The sequence below is a fragment of the Ciconia boyciana genome, chromosome 2, assembly GCF_034638445.1.
Source record: "Ciconia boyciana chromosome 2, ASM3463844v1, whole genome shotgun sequence".
In the NCBI taxonomy this organism is placed as follows: domain Eukaryota; kingdom Metazoa; phylum Chordata; class Aves; order Ciconiiformes; family Ciconiidae; genus Ciconia; species Ciconia boyciana.
The window spans coordinates 49184788-49203159 of NC_132935.1; positions in this window are offsets into that span (position 1 = coordinate 49184788).

Below are 18372 nucleotides of genomic sequence, written 5' to 3' on the forward strand. Positions count from 1 at the left end.
TTGCAACCATTTTTTTTTGTACTTTCACATACCTTTAGACTCGATTATTATGTTTCTGCTGTTCTTTTCCTGAAATTCCTGTGCAATGTCCACTCAGGGCAGTATCACCAATCAAGAAAGGATGGCTATTCTTTCCACCTAATAATGTTAACATTCTTTTTTTGACTTTCTGTCTGTGCTTTTCTTAAGATTTATTCTTCATAACAGTTAAAGAGGTTCAGTGGAATTGACAACCTTGTCTTATACCTACCCTCAAGTTAAACCAATTACTTTGCTCATGTTTTTTTCATGAGAATTTCCACAGAGATTTTGTATCAATTTTAGGATATTTTCAGCAACTCCATCCAGCTGCAGTTTTCCAAAAAGCAATATGATATCAAATGTGTAAATACAATCCATGACAAAATGACTTTCCTTACTTTTGTACTTCAGTGGATTCATACACAGGCTATAGATCTAACAATAGTATTCCTTTTCTGCCTATACTGAAATTCTGTAGCAATTTTCAGAAATGATTATTTCTGCAATAATAACCAAAAGTAACAAGGTCCCTTTGTTACAAATAAGGACAAAAAGGAACTACATCCAACTTTTCAGCCCTTTTCTGCATAGCTAGGATGCATGCATATAGTATATATGGAAACCAGTGTTGTCACATCTTTTCATTAATTCTGCTTATGTTTCATATTAGGCATGTCAGGAACTTACTCATTCTCCATTGTATAGCTTATGGTCTGTTTGTTCAGCTACTGGAGGAAGTTCCTTTTAACAAATGTAGCTTCTCACATACAGCATGTATGTATGAAGCTTCTCCTTCATTTCCAGCAGAAAATTAATTTAATTGGTGTCCTGGTTTCAGCTGGGATAGAGTTAATTTTCTTCCTAGTAGCTGGTAGAGTGCTGTGTTTTGGATTTAGTATGAGAATAATGTTGATAACACACTGATGTTTTAGCTGTTGCTAAGTAGTGCTTACGCTGGTCAAGGACTTTTCAGCTTCCCATGCTCTGCCAGGTGCACAAGAAGCTGGGAGGGGGCACAGCCAGGACAGCTGACCCCAACTGGCCAAAGGGCTATTCCATACCGTATGATGTCATGCTCAGTATAGAAACTGGGGGAGTTGGCCGGGGGGCAGTAATTGCTGCTTCGGGACTGGCTGGGCATCGGTTGGTGGGTGGTGAGTGGTTGCATCACTTGGGTTTTTTGTTGTTTTTCCCTGGGTTTTGTTCCTCTCTCTCTCTCTCTCTCTCTCTCTCCTTATTTCCCTTTTAATTACAAATTATTATTATTATTATTATTATTATTATTATTATTATTATTATTATTATTATTAAATTATTAAACTGTTCTTATCTCAGCCCACAAGTTTTCATACTTGTGCTTTTCAGATTATCTCCCCCATCCCACTGGGAGGGGGGAGGGTGAACAAGCAGATGTGTGGGGCTTAGTTGCTGACTGGGGTTAAACCACAACAATTGGTGTTTCACAGCTCCCAGAAATACTTTCTGCAAAGAGCTGATGATCCCTTTGTATTTTCCTATTAGAACAACATTCCAAATAATCTGACAAAAGCTTTAAGAAACAGTTGGTTACTTGGTAGGTCTTTCTAAGAATATTTACTATCTAAAAAACCAAAAGCAACTGTATATTGATACTCTGCTGCCTACAATTTCACCATTACTGCTGTGTCTTTTCTCACATGGTATATAGATACCACCTTCTTATAAGTTCATCCATTTTCCTTTGACCTCTTAGTTTCCTCTGTCAGTCACAAAATTTGATCAGCTTCCCTATGATCCATTCTTTCTTGTTTGGAATCTGCTGCCCAGGAAATTGTCTGTCATCTTTGTAAAGCAGAGAGAAATATAGTTTCCAGTCTAATCTCTGCTGCAAGTATGAAAGACAGAAGTCCACTGCTTTCTCCTGTTCTCTTCCTGAATGCATGCTATTTGTTGCTTTCTTTGCAGATTAATCTTTATTTTGGTTATTACTGACATAAGATGCTACAACAGTCAAATGAATCATCTTTCCATCACACCAGTAGAGGGGTTTTTTTGGTTGATTTTTTGGGTTTGCTTTTTTTTGGTTTTGTTTTGTTTTCCCAAAAATCCTGGTTGTCCCAGTTTTGGCTGGGATAGCGTTAATTTTTTTTTTTAGTAGCTGTTATAGTGCTCTGTTTTGGATTTGTGATGAGAATAATGTTGATAACACACTGATGTTTTAGTAGTTGCTGAGCAGTGCTTAAACAGGGTCAAGGCCTTCTCACCCCACCCCACCAGCAAGTAGGCTGGGGGTGCACAAGAAGTTGGGAGGGGACACGGCTGGGACAGTTGACCCCAACTGACCAAAGGGATATTCCATACCATATGACGTCATGCTTAGCATATAAACTAGGGAAAAGCTGGCCGGGGGTCCACTGCTCAGGAACTGGCTGGGCATTGGTCAGTGGGTGGTGAGCAATTGTAATGTGCATCATTTGTTTTGTATATTCTTTTATCATTATTATTATTTTCCCCTTCTTTTCTGTCCTATTAAATTGTCTTTATCTCAACCCATGAGTTTTATCTTTTTTTTTCGATTCTCTCCCCCATTCCACTGGGGGGAGTGAGTGAACAGCTGTGTGGTGTTTAGCTGCCTGCCAGGTTAAACCACAACACTGGTTTAGTTGCTTAGGCTGTAAATCCATCCAAATGTTTTACTTTGATGGCTGAAAAATTATGAACTTCCAGCAGAAAATTGTATTTTTGCTGTTTGTTTTGCCATACCTAAGCTTCCCAAAACAACACAGTTAGTGTGTATAACCTCAGGACCCATTCAAGTCATCTTGTACAAGATATTCTTTGGACACTTCCGAATTACATAGCTTTTGTGTAATAGCCTAATTTTGCACGGGTTTAGACTAGATGATCAGAATACTCATAACTGAAGGACAATCAAACTGCATATGGCCTGGATAGCCAGATGTCTTCACAGGTACTGATTTCCAAGCTTTTTTTTAAGAAAACCTTCCTTGAGGAAAAATTGGTCATGTTCTCACCCATTCAGTGTCACTTAATTCATCAACACTGTCTATTTTTGTGACAACCACTGCTGACTTACCAACACTGAGCCAAAGCTAGTTAGGTTGGCCAGGTCTGCCTATAAACATTCACGTCTCTCTTTATCATCCTCCTGTTTCTAGGATGAAGGCATAGATATAACCCTGGTGGCTCTTTAGGGAGCCCAAAGTGTCCTGTAAACAACTTTCTCTTGGGGTCCATTCTGTGTTTGGCTTCCAGGGAATGAACAAGAGAATCAATCTGTCTCCTTAAATACAGGGCTAAAGTTGCCTTTAAATCAGAAACGTAACAGAATATTTAATTCTGTTACCTTAACTCTAGCTTATTATGTTCCCTTTTTGGGTAACCATCATTCTACTGTCACACACACATGGGCAGAGCAATTGTGCTTTCCCACACTTCCCATCATGAGATCTTGCTGTCCTTTAGTTGGAGTTAACTACTTCCATTGTATGAACATCCTCTGCATCAATAGAGGATATTGCAGGCCCAGTACAATCGACCTGCAACCCCATAAATCATGCCAAAAACTAATAGTTCAAACTACCTCTTACAAAATGGCCTTCCCTGAAATAATACTCTGTTAAACTGACTATATGTTGAAAAATCACAGTTTCGCTGTGAATGAATGTGGCCAAAACACCCGTAAAAGCATTTTCAATTTTTTAATTTTTTACTCTGTTTAATTATCTGTGGTAGTTATAGCTCATCAATTTTCCAGCTGGAGATTTTTGAATTAATTGCTATTGCTAATATACACTATACAACCATACAGAATGTTGCAAAGTAAAAAGTACAGAGAAAACCAAAGTCAGAGTCTGCTCTTAACAGTCCCAGACTGTGACTGCATGTGTAGACAAAAGGGTGGATGACCTGAGAAAATCTGCAACAAAAGATTCCAGCTCAGATGAATATATCCAAAGGCAGCAAATACATGGCTTTTGGCCAGTTAAAAAAAAAATTAGAATTTTGTCATATTTTGATCTTTTATCTTTCAATTCCTTTCCTTAAATTTGTTACATACACATTGTTCTTTCCCTGACCCTTCTGTCCATTCTTATTTCCTTTCCTTTTGCTTTCCATTTTGTTTATGGTTTACTCCACCAAGTAAACATGTACTATTCATCCAAGATGGTATTTGCTGTTCATTCTTTGTACGTCCAACCCTTCTTCCGGTCATTATATATCTCATTTGTTTATATTTCTCATTCCTATAAGCTCTCTGAGTCAGGAGTCTTTCATGCTGAATCTCAGGCACTTCCTCAATAAGCACGAACAACAAACCTATCATAGCAAAGGTGAAAAAGATGTTTAAATGGATTTCTTCCTAAACCTTATTCTGGTGTTAACTGAAACATTTAGCTTGAAATTAACTTCTTAAATTTCACTTAAGTGTGGAATTTTCCTATAAAATGTGTGTTCTGCAGAATATGGCATTTGTGTTTAAAAAAATCACTGTTACTTATTTTCACTCATACTTCTTAACATAGTGCACTACATATGAGCCTTTCAGATATGGATATTGGCTGGATAGAAGTCTTAAACTTAGAATTACTTGTACAGATACAAAATAAAGATTTTTTTTTTTTCTTTTCAGCATTCAGAGTGCCAGCTGATACATCTATGAAACATTCAGTTTACGAATTCTAAATATCTGTATTTACCTAGTTTTTTAATAAACTTTTTTTGGATATTTGAAACTTACGTTAGAGTGGAATATTCACATTGTGGCAAAGATGAAAGTATTTGTCTTTGTGAATGCCTAAAGGTGGATAAATAGGTAAGCTCAAGAAGAAGAAAAAAAAAAGAAAAAGAAAATAATTACACATACATCTCCTTTTGGTTTTGGTAAACTGGGTATAAAACCCCTAGAAACAGCGCAAAAAGTTGTCACTGGATTTGTTTGTGTGCTTACCAAATGCAAACTATATACCAAATCTAAAGTCCCCAAATGGCAATATTTAAGTATCTATTCTACTTTGGCCATATAGCATAACAGTCTATTGATATCAGTAGAGAATGCTGCAAAAGGAAAATTTGCTTTCTAAGAAAAAGAAAGTAATAACTTTTATCTGATTTTTATTTTTCAGATGAGAAGTAAAAAACAAAATGTGCTTGCATACAGATAAATCTAAAGAACCCCTATTTCAGGAGAATGGAAATAGTTTCTCGTTTGTTCTTTGCTACATTATTATTCAGAGTCTCTCTCTGGGGAGCTATGCAGTCTGTAGAGACAGCAGTCTTTGGGGAGTCAGGGATTAATTGATAGGAATCACAGTGTTTCCTCAGAATTATTAAATTATTTCAAATCAGACATTGACAGAATGTATGACAGAACATTGCTTCTCTGAAAAATTTTCATCCACTGCCAGAAAGTAACTATATAGGGTATGTATCATCAGATATTCAAATTAAATATTTATAATTAAAAAGTAATTGTCCATATTAAATAAAAGATGGTGTTAATAATTCCAGGATAAAATAGTACTGCCCCATCAGAATGTTTAAAGACATCTTCAAGAGCTACAGCTCAGTGTTTCTTAATGGATTGTTGAATAGATGTTACATTTTTCTCCCAGTTAAATTCAGAATTGCCTTTCATGTGTAACTAATATGTGAATAAACATCCAGGTTTATTCTACTATCTCTGTCTTTGTGTGAACACTTTAGAGAGTGACCTTTGCAAACAGTGGCTCAGAATATAAATGGATACTGACTTTCAAAGCTTTTGACAAAGTTAGCACACAGAGAATATGCTGCTATGAAATTAACAGTTCTGCCAGATGGTTTGTACCTGCAAGCTCTGCAATAATTACAATAACCTCATCATATTCCTGGTCTTTCATCACCTTGAATATTTTTATTGCAGTTGTGCAGACATCTTTAAACATTTCACCTCAAAGAGTGAAACTTTCATTTGGGTGAGAAATTCCATCATAAAACTGCAAATTAAGGAAATGAATAATCTCATATTAATTCTAAGTTTTTTAAGTCCCTCACCACCAGTTATTCCTTGCTAGGGAGACTGGTAATGTGCTTAATGGCTCAAGAGAAATTTTGAGATGCTCTGAACATGGAACTTTCATCAAGCATGCTGTACGTTAGGACTTTTGGAAGCTACTCATACTCTCATCACAGTTGGCACCAAAAATCCCACCACTTTAATGGAAGCAAGATCGTTTTTTTCCTCTTTATAACATATTTCATTATCCTATAGCAGTGGAAAGGCAGAGGAGATCACTCATTGTCATTCTCCATCAGTAGTGCTCAGACTAGAAGAACCATTATAATTCTCATAGTTCTGTCCCAAATGCATTTATAATCAAGTTTTTTTAAAAGAGTTCTCACTGGGGGTCCATTTTAATTCAGACTGTGTAGTTAATATGTGCATAAGAGTGACATTAACTAGACAGCCACCCTATGTACAAAAAAGTGTTCATTCAATTTGTGAATGTTACAAAACAAAGTACGTGCCTGAAAGAGGGCTCTACCTAATCAAGTGGTGTAGTGTCATAGAGGTTAATTTGCAGTCAGAAACATCGGGCGCTGATGACCGGTGTCCATCCAAGGTACATTTCAGGGCATTCTGCTTTGGACTAGCTCTATGACAGTCCTGTGAGGGGCTGCAGAGTATTGAAGAAGACTCCTTGAGCACATCTTCCAGACAGTTCCTATGGGAATTTAGTTCAGTTCAGACATCTCCATAATGTAAATTGAAGCACATTATGGGTAGGGGTAGGATAGGGGTAGGATAGGGTAGGATAGAATAAGTCTCTTCCGAGGCATGTTCCTGGTTTGAACTAAATGGTGCTAGGGAGACAGTTAGAGATGATGGATCTATGCACTTACAGAACTACTACAGACTGGGGGATGAAGGGATTGAGAGCAGCCCTGCAGAGAAGGACTTGGGGGTACTGGTGGATGAAAAGCTGGACATGAGCCAGCAATGTGCACTCCCAGCCCAGAAGGCCAACCGTATCCTGGGCTGCATCAAAAGGAGCGTGGCCAGCAGCTCGAGGGAGGTGATTCTGTCCCTCTACTCTGCTCTGGTGAGACCCCACCTGCAGTACTGCGTCCAGCTCTGAAGCCCTCAGTGAACGGAAGACATGGACCTGTTGGAGCGGGTCCAGAGGAGGGCCACAATAATGATCAGAGGGATGGAACATCTCTCCTATGAAGACAGGCTGAGAGAGTGGGGGTTGTTTAGTCTGGAGAAGAGAAGGCTGTGGGGAGACCTTATTGCAGCCTTCCAGTACTTAAAGGAGGCTTATAAGAAAGATGGGGACAAACTTTTTAGCAGGGCCTGTTGCAATAGGAGAAGGGGTAATGGTTTTAAACTAAAAGAGGGTAGATTTAGACTAGATATAAGGAAGAAATTTTTTACAATGAGGGTGGTGAAACACTGGAACAGGTTGCCCAGAGAGGTAGTGGAGGTCCCATCCCCGGAAACATTCAAGGTCAGGTTGGACAGGGCTCTGAGCAACCTGATCTAGTCGAAGATGTCCCTGCTCACTGCAGGGGTGTTGGACTAGATGACCTTTAAAGGTCCCTTCCAACCCAAATTATTCTATGATTCTATACACAGTGGAAGCAGGCACATAAGCAACAGCTGACATTACACACTAACTCATTGAAACTCTAGGTTCCTCTGAAAGGGGTAATCCTATTCCCAATACTGCCACTGGACACAGGTCAGCATCTCAGATTGCATCTAGCAATTGTCCATGTACAGTGTGAACTTGTCACTTACAGTAAAAGAACGTGAGGAGAGGGGTTCATTTGGCATCAATGAATTGACGTGCTCTGGACCACATGACTGTTTGATCTGAAACAAAAGAAGAGTGAAACTGTGAACCCTACAGCCCTCTATAATGAAACCACACACTCCAGGTTTGTATACATCTTTGGACCAAGGAGGTTCAATTCAAGTTTCTCTGTTCTGCAACACACGTCCTAACACTGAGGAAGTCACTTATTTTCTTTGTGCCACACTTAATTACTTATAAAATGAATAAAATATTTTTCTGTGCACAGTAGTTGTAAGGATAAATAAATTAAAGACTGTGAAGTACTCATACAATACTCCAATCAGCTTGTACAATAATTACAGATAGACATAGAGCAATGAATGAAAAGACAATAATGGACTTGAACTTTATTAAATACAACATGAAAAGAAAACCAGAACAAACCCCAGAATGATTCCTACTCCTACATCTGCTTGACAATTTTTAAGTTTTCCAACTAGCACTTTCTTATTTCTACCCTCTTGCTGTGTGGAAGAACTAGAAAAGCAACGAGTGACACTGGAAAAAGGGTATTTCTGTCTCTTTCCTAGGTCAACAAGACTTAGTCCTTCAACTAGAGCTTTAGAGGACAAATGGTGAAATTCACTGTTTTCAGAATGCCGTCAGGCTAAATAAACAGAAAGACTGCAGAAAATATTTTCCTTTTAATGTCTTCCATTGCTAGTACTCCTAGCCCTTGATTGTCACAAAAATAGGTAGAAAAAAGTATCTGGAAGAAGTGTGATTATATGGATTGTAAGTGGATTATATCCTTTTAAATATCAATATATCATATGTGCTCACCCACTGAACAAGGCTTGCCAGCCAGCTGCCAAGTTGTTTAAAGTCATGCTAACAACCCATCAATTAACAAGTAGAATTGCTGCCTTCTGGTATAGAATATTTCATCTCACTCCCACCTGAATTCACTCCACATCAGATCATTTCAGCCTAGCTGTAATTTGCTAGATGGCAAAGTAATATCCATTGTATTGATTTGATTTAATACATCAGTTTCAATAAGTCATATGAGGAAAGTTGAAGTCAACCCATACTAACTGTCAAATTTGAGGATCCAGACCTGTCTGTTTCTTACATAAACCTATAGAAATTATTTTTATTGCATAAACTTGGAAAAGGGGTTCTCACCTCTGTCTAAGCAGCTTGCAGGGGTGGCCAGAGGGGAGATACACGATAATACAAAGTGACAATATTAGAGATAATGAGTTATAAGAGAGGCAGGAACTTCTCAGAGGTTTCTGGTTACATTTACATTATCTGTGGCACTTATGCTCCAGGATGCTGTTGAACCCTTCATTGTCAGTAAAGGTGAACACGAAAGGCTTAGCGTTTGCCATGGCCGTGGATAAAAATCACTTGAGAGGAATCATGTGACCAGCTAAATCTCTGCAGCCTATTAATGCTGGGAGTACCACTGTGAATGGACTTGATGCTCTGCGGGGTGTAGGGCTCATGAAAAGCTAGTTATGACCTTCCTCCATATTAACATTATAGGACTTTCTGCATATGGCAGGTATAATCTCTCATCACATCTTTCAAAGAAAGCAAGCATGAGCATATGCTCGACTTCCTTTTTGAAGAAGCAAATAGAACAGAGTCTGCCTCTTTTTCTCCCCATTTTGTAAAGACCTTTATACAAACTGTGATAAAATGTTTTACAGGAAAAGAGGCAGAATAAAGAGCAAACGTTTTGTAGAACTAGCGATAGTTACTCTCATACAGATAGCTAGGGGAAAATGACACACTGTATGGTGATACAGAAAAGTAAAAGAACAAACACACTGAAACTCTAAAGCACTGAGATGCAAGTATTCTCCTTCAGCCCGAAGTAAGCACAGAATGGAGGTGTGCTGTGCTGAGCAGAGGGAGGATTGGCTTGCAAGAGAAAGTGAAAAAGGAGGGTTATGGGGTGAAATACAAAGAGAGGAAGTAACTCAGTAGGACGACGATTTCTGGAGCATGGGGCAACGTAAGTAAAAGATGTCCTCCATCTGCAGAGATTCTCAGAGAAAAGGCATGACTGGAGGTGCATGCTGAGAATTCATTCTGTGCAAGGGCTAAATTCTGATTTCATATTTTCTAAGCGTAAATCCTCTGAGTCTGATTCTCATCTTTCACTGTTATTATACAGATACAATTTCTTGGATTTCTTCTGGTGTAAGCATTCAAGTGCTTCTGGATGTAACTTAGGATATTTACTCAATGTGCATAACTTTAAATTTAAAATGTTTTGGCTGGACACAGGTACCACTGCCCATTTTTACTCTGTGAGTAGATGGATACCAAGCTGATTCAAGTTTCCAGTGCCAGTACTTGGAACTGTTATTCAGAAACTCACATTCTGAAAATGAACTCTCTCTGTAAACACTATAATCAGCAATGCCATGCCAAAATACTCACGGGGAGAAAAAACCCACAAACCCTGAGGAAGTATTTCCATTTTATAGAACTATCCTAAGTGAATTCAGTAACTTGAATACAAGAAATTTTTTTAGGTTACTAAATATGTATTGCCTTTCCATGATTGTTTCTAAGAGAAATCTAACACCAGAAAATTGATCTCCCTATTAGTGATCAGGCTTAGTAATTTTGCCTTTCTGTTTGTAAATGCAAGGTACAAAGCACCCTATTAATTATCAGTTTGTCAGACCAGTTGAGTGGCTTTTTCTACAAGAGCTACTTCCAGTGGCTCCTAAGTCAAAACTAATGAGTTAATCCTGTGAGAATTTTGCCCAGAATAACTAACACTTCTGGGGATTGTGTAGAAGATTACTGCCATCTTTAAGACATGTCAACACCTTCAAATGCAGGCATGAGTGCGGATTTTGTGGCCATATCCAAACTTGCTTTCAGCTAGCTAGCTTTGCCGGTGACAGTAGACTTCACTGGTCTCAGATCAATTTATCTGCCTGAATATTATCCCAGGATGCTAGTGAATTTAGGTGCCTGGATTGACCTTTATGCTATAGCAGCAACAACATTTGAGCTCACTGTGCTAAACTGGATGGTGTTTGTCTCTGTAAGCTGCTTATTCCATTGAAGTGTAACCTTAAGATCAAAGTGCAGATGTACCAAAAGCAATAAAGAGGTGACTGCATGCAATGCAAGAAACAAGAGCAGATCTTGATCTAGAGAGTTTGGATTCAAGATTCTTCCTTCTAAAGTATACAATAGCAAAGATGTTTATATAACCAAAAATAGTTCAGCTCTCAAAATGCTTTATTTGCAATACACTTACGTACTTATACTGATTTTAGTAAACATCTGGGTCAAGATTTTAATGGCTTTTCAGGAATATAATGGTAGTTTCTTGAAAGTTAATGATATCTACTCCTACATTGCTTGGCAACTGTGGAAAAACCTCATCTCTGTTTTTTTTCCCCCCACTTTATTATTACTGTGCAATGATCACTGTTTCAAAAGATTATTCAATAGCTAAAATAATCCCATAATTTGCATTGGATATAATCGCACTCCTTCTAGTTGTGCAAGATAACTGCTGATGTCTATCCACCTAGATTCTTATATGGTCCCACTGGATAATATCATTTATTTCTGTGTAAAAATAGAAACCATTAACAACTTTCACTTTCTTTCTGCTTTCTCACCCTGCAGCAATAATTAGTTATGTTCTTCAGGGGTGGGTGAGAGACAGAGAGGTGAAGGAAATAAAGTGGAAGTTTTTGTTTCATAAAGAACTTCAATATTTTTTTGAACTTGGCTTCATTGTAATTCAAAATGAAGAACAGACATGTTTACTGTCTCCATGAAAAAGCCTGAGGCCTCAGTTCTCATGGTTTCTATATAGAGATTGCTAAATTCCCTGGGCATTTGCTGTTCTCCTGGGGAACAGCTGTGCATCTGAAAGTCCAGCAGTCCAGACTAAAAAACAACTACGATTATAAGATTTTTTAGCTTTGGAGGAGAAGCTAAACTGAAGCTACAAGATCTGAATTTAAATCTGAGACCTGTGGTCATTTTTCTTTCTTCTGATATTTTAAGGCATTTTTAATGCACGTTCTCCTGCCCCATAAGTTTTCCCTGCGTTTTCAGTAAACAATATAATAGTTCCAGCAGAATAAAAGTGTTGTAATAAACCATGACTGCAGAGAGAGAAGCAACCCTGCATTTTAGTACGAGTCAGTATCATGGAAAATTCTCAGTATCAGTGAAAATAAATAAATGGATAAAATGTTATATAATGCAAAACTTACTGTGAGCAAAATGTGATAAGAAGCAACAGTGAGGGACTGATCCAGCGGATCTGCATAACCTGTTCTGAGTTTGAGGTAAGGTCAAATTCTGAATGAGCATAAACTTCAGATGTTGGCCCCTCATCATGACTTCAAAATATCTCTCTTATAAAATAAAACTTATATAAATATACATAAAAATATATAAAGGTTTTGTTTGCAATTAAATGAAATGGAAAAAGTGTGGAAAAACCCAGAAAATTGGTTTGAAATGTGAACACATTAAAACATTACATTACTTGTGCTTATATGACTTTCAAAAGTTATACATTTTTGTAGATTTCCAGAGGTTTTGTTGACAGAATGAAGATGTATACATTCATGTTTATCGAGAAAAAGAGATTTCAATACAAACGTATAATCTCTACTTTATTTACTGTTATGGGAAGACAGTGGTGACATTTCCTGGCACAAATTACAGGGATAGGGAAAAAAAGGAAAAAGCATTTCAAGGATTTCTTGCATACTCTGATAAAAGTCTGATTAGCCCATGACAAGAGCATTTTTCCCCCAGTATCATGAACTTGCTTTGATGGATACTATTCTGTGACAGACCATTTGGTTCACTATGATATGTGGATTTATATTCTCCTTCAGATATGCCCTTTTGTCCTTTGATATTATTTATTTATCACAGCAGTAACCCCGTTTCATTTTTAATAAAATAGCACTTCCTCAAAAGTGAGACTGATGAAATTATTTACTCTAAATTGTGTACCTTTGTAATCCCTGTTTTCTCTTTGTCAAATCAGTTATAAACTGATTTCTATCAGGTGATTAACCTTTTGCAGATGCTGAGAGCTATCCAGATGAATTATCTCACTGACTGTAATGGGGCTTCCCATGTATGTGAGTGTTCACAAATGTGAACAGGGAATATACAAACTGACCTTGTGACTGTTTGTCAGTTTGCATAAATGCAATTTCTGTATATATTTTTGCAAAACTGTCCCTTTTACTATCTGCCATCTGTGATATGTTGTCATCATAATGACTGTATTTTAAATAGCAAATGCATTATAGGTTTTAAAATGTGCATGAACCTTTGTGTCTGTGAGATAGCGAGAGAAAACAAAATTAAATCTTTGTTGTAACACGTAAAATTTGCATGGAAAAGAAATATTAACATTTTTACACCTTCTTTGACATGAGGTCACTGACAAACATGATAATGTGGGTCACATCTTCCCTTTACTTATGCTGTTATAAAACTGGAAAAGCTTGGCTGGCTCTAATGAAAAACTGAAACTGGAAATTTGGAATCAATATTGGATACCCATGCTCCATACTAGAACTTCACAGTTATTTTTCCTTTTCTCCAGGTTATCTTTAAAACTTGGGAAATTAGATATATATTAAAGTTCAGCTATTAGTATAAAATATGCAAACTCCCATGACAATGCTGCATTTAGTTGAATCTTCCACTTTGATGCACCCTCCAGCTCTCTTCATGTCATCAGAATAAGCATTAAAGCAGAAGAATCAGAATTTAGGTTAGTCTTCAAAGAACAAATTATTTTTTACCACTGATTGCTATTACAAATTATACCTGTCATTTTAAACTATGCACTGCTCTAGCTTCCTTATTTATTCTAGAGTTTTCTATTCTAATACAGCATGAAAGTAGAATAATATCTGAGTCAGGTATAACATAAAAACTAGATCTCTAGAATTTCGTCTGTCCTACTTACCTCTGATAAGATAAGTTTTTCCCCCCAGTCTTGTCATGCACTAAAAACTTCTCTGGAAGTTAGACAAGAGGAGACAAAATCCAAGCTAAGAGGTAAAAAAAATTCTGTAGGACAAGTTTATACACTTTTTGAAATCCTAACAATCCCCTCACAGAGACTGAATTCTGTTAAGCAGCTTACCAGGGCACCCTAAATAATAAAACCTCACTGACTGATAGCTTTTATTTCTAAGGAAAATTATATTAAGTGGAAGAATTAGGTAGAATTAGTAGACTGGTCACAGAGGCTGAGCTGGCATAAAGCTCATATATAGTATGTGTTACAGTCTCCCAGTAAAACTGGAGTTTGCTTCATGACCAATATTTCTAAGCATCTGGTCAAATAACTAAAAATAATACCATGAGAAAAGGAGGCGTTTTCTCTGCTGGTGGCATAAGCATCATTGAAGCTGCTTAACTAGTTGCATGGAGATTTTGTAGTGAAGCAGGATTCCTAGTCTTGTCTTAAACCAATCACCCAAGTGCAAGCACATGCTATGATGGGTACGAAGGAGACATGCTGTGTGGAGGAAACATCAGTCTTTTTATAAACCTGCCTTCTTGAATGAACTGATTATTTTTTGAAAGGGACAAAGAAAAATATAATGCACTTTATCAGCTATGCAACACAAGATCTATTTTTACTTTAAGCTATTTATCTTTAATGTTTCATAGGATGAAATGTTACAGAAAGTTTAAAAGTGCAATTCCATTCAAAGTTCTGAGACAAAGGAGAGTGGGAGGGTTTACTAAACAGCTCGGATTTGTAAACTGGAATAGCAACTGAGAACTGACTTTCATTTACCGTATTATTTAACATATATTTCAATTCCAGATGGAGTACTGCAGCATGTTGTATCTTAGTACATGGGCATTTTTGTGAGAAGTAAGGAAATGTGAAAGTATACAAGCGCATTTCTATGTTTTGTGATCTATTATTTAGAGTACCAATTTCAAGTGTAATAACTTTCAGTATGGTTAATTTTTTTAATTATCCTCATTGTATTCAAAGGAGTTCTTTCATCATTTAAAGATTTTTGGTTGGGGGGGCAGGAGAGAGGAAGAGAGGAAAGGAATAAAAGAGCGGGGAATAAAGAAAGTTGGAAAGAAACCATTTTCTTTTTCTATGCACAGAACAGGTAAATGTAGATTGCAAATGTTACAAAGATTGTCTCTTTCAACTAGAGAAAATTATTAGAAATTTTTCTGCTATTGTTTTTCTTCAGAGGAAAATTTTCCTTTGCCATTTTCAGTTATCTTCAGAAAGTAGACAACATTTTCAAGATTTAAATTTAAAATATTATTTTTCTGCAAGCTTTAGTGATATCAGCTTTTGAATAAGAAGCATTATTACAAGACATGAAAGAACAGCTAAGCTTTACTCCCCATTTAATCCTTGCTCCTCTGTCAAGCCATCAGTTAGATACTTGACATAACTCCTTGGTAGTCAATGGCTTATTTTCTGAGGTCCATGGCTGCTGGCAGGCATCATTTTATTAAAATGTGAACTTCTTACCACAGGTTCAACTTTAAGCAGGTTAGTTGACCAAACATTATTGACAAGCTTATGTGATGAGACACTACTGGATTTGAATTTCAGTGCCATTTTCAGTTGGTTAAAAGCAAGGCTCAGAGGCCTCTGCATGAGCTTGAACATTGGTAACATACATACATTGCGCAAAGTAATTGATTTACTATAATGTAATTATAAGAAATCTGCATTTTTATTTTTTCATATTGCGTTTATGAAATAGCCAACAAACCAGCTTACTCCCCTTAAAATCAAATCATTTCAGCCTGCCAACACAACAGACAATTAGCAGTTGGAGAGGATATAAATATAGGTATATAAAGGCCTAGTCAAGGCAGATTTCCTTTTAGAATAACAGGTTTTCTACTGCAATAGTATAAAAGACGCATCAGAAAGCTGGTTGCTACTTAAACACTTCCAGATACAAAGATACACAATTCAACAAAAAGGCAGGACTAACCTTGCCTGACTGCGTAATACTTTCTTATTATATTGATTTATTCTTTCACTATTAAAATAAGCCATTTATCAGTTATGAAAAGTGCCAGTCCTCAGCTCTGTGAATGGTAGAATCACAAAATAATACAATCACATAGACTATTTATTTCAGAAGTCAGCAGTACTACTTGTATCTGATGCTAATCATAACTCCTCCTCAGCCTCTTCAAATCTAAGAGTTAAACACAATGGAAAATATATCTAAGATCTGACTGGGAACCTTCCTTTTTCTTTGGGATAAGGTATCAAGATGAGTAGAAGATAGCACCATTACTGCCAATGATGGACCTTTTTAAATGCTTGGTTATTTCCTAACATCAAAATACTTATTCAGACTGGATGCCACTTTAGCTGTTATTTTTTCTTTCCTGAAACAAGAAAAAAAGAAAAGAAAGCCTAACATCATCTTTTAAAAATTAATGTCTTTGACTTAAGGAAAAAGAGTGGTTTCTGAACGTTTTTAATTAAAGCATTATGTGGTACTGCATCAGTCAATCACATCCAAACAATGAGACGTGACAGCCTCTGTGCTCCAGCAGGTCCTTCAGCCTCATCCCCTCAGGTACAGGCAGTGCAGCCAAGTGCTCATTGTGCATGGCCTTGAATGTCTGCATGACTATGATTAAAACATTATCTAAATTGATGAGGATGTTTTCTAATGGTAGGAAGAAAAGATATAAATGCCATGAAACAGTATGATGCCGCTGCTCCAAAAAGCCCAAGACTGGAAAAAACCCAGTTCCATAAAACAGTTCCTCAAATTAGCATTTTGCTGTGATCAATTAATAATAATTACAACATACATAATTACAATGATGATTCACTTGGATGGGTGACTGCTACATGGCCATGTTCTCCATAGCTTAATGGAGTGGGAGAGCAACTGGGCTGTGACCGCTGGATTCATTTGCCACTGATTGTAGGTCAGGGCAGTATGAATAAAAGTCACAAAAAGGATGGTTTTGACACAAAAGAAAGTACAGTGAAATCAGAAGTTCTATTTCTTTAAGACTTCTATGTGAGAGGAAAGATGTTAAGCAATTTACATAGGTAAGCACAGTAACATATTGTTAGATCTTCATATTATGTTTCATTTTTTATGTAAAACAATTAATTCAAAGTACTCATAGTGTGTGTTTTATCTGTTAAGAAAAGTTGGAATTATTTATCCATTTTGTTTAACTAGTTTTCTGTTTTTAAAAAGTTCTGTTAGATATCTCTTTGTAGCTTTATTTTTAACGTATCTTTGATGGAGCCTGAAGCTAGGACAAATTTAATTATCCTTCTTTCTCTCCTTCCTAATTTCTAATAATAAAATAAACTTAGTGATTAAGGCCACAGAAGAGTTGGTGAAATTCATAGCCAACCCCATCCTATCTAAATTGGAGAAAACATGCTTTGTACAATCCTCATCAATGCAACGCCTGAAGAGTCCTACATTTCTGTTTATACTGAGTATCTGTATAATTAGGAAACAACAGAGAAAGATGACAGAATACACAGAATCTACAACACTTGTCACTTGGCATTTTGGCATGCTGGTGCTGGCCCTGAAGACCCTATTCTTAGAGCAGAATTAACACCCCAGGGTTGGATGCCTGAGCTCCTCACATAACACCGTCGGAGGGTTAACACACTGAGCAGGGTATTTATTGCCTTAGGTAAACATGCAAAGACTTTCCTTGGTATCTCAACTTCTCCAGAGCTTTGAATCTTAATTCTGGATTTCAAAGAGACATCTTTTCCACAGCCCCATAACCCTCCAGAGAATGGCTGCTTGCATTTTCCTTTACATGAGAATAAAAGTCATTTATTCATATTAATATATGGCTGACAAAATATCTCAGGAGGATGGCTCTGTTGCTCTTCCTGTTGAAACTTTGCCACTTGGTGGACAGGTGTTTACGGTTTTTTTGGACCAACAAGAGGATATAGAAAAAGAAACATGAATGTGTAAATAGTAATACAGTAATTCAGGTAGAATGAATCCAAATTCTGATTAGTATTCTAAAATATGCAGAGAAGTAAACTGTATGTAGCAGCATGTACATTTGTTTGTAGAGAACTAGGTGAACGCCTTTGTGAGTTTGCTGCTGTTTTCCATCACATCCCAAGCATGTCAGTGCCATAAATTCCCTGTTTGATAGATGTATATGAGCCACTACAGCAATGAAATATATGCAGAAAGAGCAAAATAGTGGCATTAAGAAAGAATTTCTTATACCATAGCACAAAAGCACACTACCTCAGCAGAGCCACTAACCTTTGAAAAGGAACAGAAATGTAGTGTTTCTCTCCACCTTGCCTGGAGAGAATACCATAATTCACACCATCAGTTTTCAGTCTATAATTGGTCTTTGTGTTTCTGAACCGTGTATCAGGGATTGCTACAGCTATCACATGCAGTCACAGGAGGATAAGGCAAAAACATTCTCAGTTTCCTAAGCAGTTTCCTATTTTCTTCCTACAAAGTCTCAGGAAAATAGAGTCCCAAAG